Genomic DNA, 3,781 nt, shown 5'->3' with positions numbered 1-3,781 from the left:
CGACGAACCATATTCTTGTATGTTAATTGGTGTATGTTCAGTTTGAAGGTTTTCTCACAATTCTTGTTCTCTCTCACTCTTAATCGATGCGTATTTTGTCTTTTATGCTTGGGAGGTTAAAAAAAAAAGGGGGGGGGGTGAAAGCAGAAAGAATTGCAATGAAATTGTGTACCATATTAAATTCATTTAGAAAACGATGATTATTAATACTTTTGATCGCTATTTTTTTACATCACTAATGATTAATGAGTGGAAATTCATAGTTAATCGACAGCACACAGTTGCTAGAATGTTTATATATGCATATCATTGCGCCATGGGCTCCTCCGATACTCCATTCGATTAGATACCCACCCAGACAACCATCCCACCAAAATAGCTATAAACAAGTGTAAAGTTGTCTTCAAACCCAAAATCATACCCACCACACCAAGTGGCAAAGTAATTCTTGAACTAAGAGAAAAGATACCTCTTCTAAAAAAAAACAGGTAACAAACAATACAGACCAGAACAAATCACCATGGTTACAAAAACCACCAAGGATTAACATTGAAGCTACCAAATTAGGCACACAAAAAAAGGACAAGAAAACTTACTAAAACCTGTACTTGTAAACGAAATCAACCAAATATACCCGGACTATGTTAAAATATATATCGATGGATCAAAAACAAACAACCCACCAAGAACAGCAGCAGCAATAGTCATCCCGGAATTCAATATACAAACGGGATCCAGATTACCTGACTATTGCTCCATTTACACCACTAAATTCTGGGCTATACTTGAATCACTACAATGGATCAAAGACAACCAAATACCTAAAGCAGTCATTATAAACGATTCCTTAAGCGTTATCAAATCGATCCAAAATCGCAATACACACTCTAGGGAACAATATCTCGACAGAGCATGCCAATTAATCAACGATATCACCACATCACATCAATTATTCGAGCTCATGTGGATACCGTCACACATTGGAATCTCTGGCAACGAAACAGCAGACAAAGTTGCACAAACCAAACTAGGAGATCAAAACTCTATCAAGCTTAACTATAGCTCTACAGAAGCACTAAGCTTCGCACAAACATATATAGACCAAAAATGGCAAGATTTTTGGAACTCCTCCACAAAAGGTAAAAAGCACCATGAAACCCCAAAAACCGTAGATAGGAACATATCTACCTAAGGGTACCTATTTAGAACAGAAAACCATAAAGAGGATAATAACTGGAAAAACTAAACTAGCAAGCAGTTTTGGAAGGTTTATAGGACCCAAACCAGCAACCATTAACTGCTTTAACTGCCACACCACGAAAGATCTACACCACGTATTCAATATATGCCTAAAAATCAACCCGCTTGGAAAATATTTATCAAAAACCAAAATGAGATTGGATCACCACACACATACCCAGAGTTACTTATGGACTCTAATAAAAATAAACAATCAGCATATAAAAATATAAATAAATTCGTTGACTCAGCAGGACTTAGGAACAAAATATAATTACTATCCCCACAAAACCAAAAGACCCAGTAACTAGCTAAATAAATTTAGAAGTCCCCACATAAAAAACCCATAACATATCATTAAATTTTATAAAAATATTAATAAATAATTCACTTACGAAGCACCTATCAAAAACTATGGAAACCGTAAAATCGGATGTCCTAGATGTCCTTAACGAACCGAGTAATCAGCTAGGATTCCGGTCCTAGATGTCCTTAACAAACCGTGTAATCGGCTAGGATTCCGGTCTCTTGCTAAATAAAGTATAAATAACATTCAATCTCTAAAAACATTAATAAATAAATAACTTAAAGAGGCAATATCTAAAAACCTATAAATAATATAACATAGGAAGCACACCCTAAACACCTCGACTAGTAATACCATAATAACCTTGAAAATCTCTCTTCATACATGATTTCTACTAACAACCTCTATAAACAGCATAGAACACCCCCCCCCCTTTAGAACATTTTGAAGAAGAAAAAAAAAACCGCAAGAAACACCAGGCAAATGCAACAAGAAACCAGCGATGTGAAGCAACCACGACCGTTCCCGAGCTCTCCTTCCCACTAATGACAGCCGACCATTCAACTGTAAGGGACCTTTATGGACCCACAGATTGAGGCCAAACTATCAGGTTCCCTTCCCCATGAACAACTAGCAGGCTGCGGTGCAGTCAGAAAAAAGTGGCACATGCACAATTGTGCGCACGCCACTATAATTAACTCAACAGCAACAACATGTACTGACAAAGAGAGCTCGTTTTCCATTTTAAAAATCCACAAAAAATGTCAGTATTACTCATTGAAAAGAATAATGCGGTTGCGGTAGACAACATCCCAAATTAATTAACGTTCTAAAATGCTGTCATGTTCCAGCAATCTGAATGTAGATACACTGAAAATATACAAATGTTAATAAAGTGAAATCGAATAGTCTCAGAATACAGAGGCACTCACTGACACCATCTGCTTACATGGTGTTAGAGTCTGCATTCAGAATGAAATTTTTAGAACGTGTCTCTTTCCAAATTATTACTCATCTTTTTATTTTTAAATTACTTCACGAAGAACCATGCTAACAAGACAGAAGAACATATGACATATAAATCATATTGTACTCCACAAAACCGTCATATCCGGGGTGGGGAGGTGGCGAGATGTGCTGCGATTAACCACCTCCATACTTATTGCTATCATATATTTTTCTTTGTCTTGCCTTTATGTATGTGTAATTATGTCCAAAAATGTCAATTTTTATAAATGGAAAAAAAATATCAATAGAGTGTCATTTGTAAGGCATAACTTCATTAGTTTTAGCATGGGGATATAGCACAATATATGTCAGTAACTCTAATACGCCATACAAAATTGCAAAGAATTGTTTGACCTACAATTATAATACAATAAATGCAATAAAGCACAAAATTTCAACAATATAAATCACATAATGTATAATTTTATACAAAGGAAGCAGACGCCTTTAAACATTGAGTAGAGGAAAGAACATCGTGCTAGGCCACATGTCCTTCATACTACTACCATGTAACCTTTGATCTTGACCTCTCCTCTCAGACTTTCATCATATGCGTTTAACATTTGACCTTTTGACCCTTAAGTTTGACCTTTCACCCTAAACCTCTATAATCACCATGGCCACTGAGCTATAAATTTTATGTAAAACGCTTAACATTTGCAATTGTATGACTATGTCACTTAACCTCTGTTATAGTTCTGATCTACCATAGATCTGACCTTCATCACAAATCACTGGCTTTAAGTACCAAGGCCATCTGCATCGAGTAAATAATGTATTAAACGAATTGCTACAATTGGGTTTGCCAATACTGGAGTTAGCAAGGCATGGGAAAATCGAATGACGACACAGAAGATCTCGTACATGCAAATAAAAATCAGACAATTAAACTGCTAAACTATGATGAAGAAAACACAAAATCTTCTTGATGTACCTACACACACACACACACACACACACACACACACACACACACACGCTACACAAACTAAGTCCAAAAACAAACTAAATAATGCTGAAGTATGATGAGGCATGGCAATGAATATTGTGTATGCAAAAAGGGGAAGTCTTTCTTTACTCCTCATACTTTCAAGTCGAGAGCCATGTGCATTTAAACCCATCTTTATATGCATCACAAGATCCTATTTATTTATTTATCCATCCACAGATACACGCATACACGCATACACAAAAACTGTTTCAGGAATATGAGGTCCATGGAAAACA

This window comes from Sinohyriopsis cumingii, chromosome 11, assembly GCF_028554795.1.
Source record: "Sinohyriopsis cumingii isolate HCF-2022 chromosome 11, ASM2855479v2, whole genome shotgun sequence".
NCBI lineage: Eukaryota > Metazoa > Mollusca > Bivalvia > Unionida > Unionidae > Sinohyriopsis > Sinohyriopsis cumingii.
The sequence above is the reverse complement of the archived record's forward strand: the minus strand, read 5'-3'. Positions refer to the sequence as shown.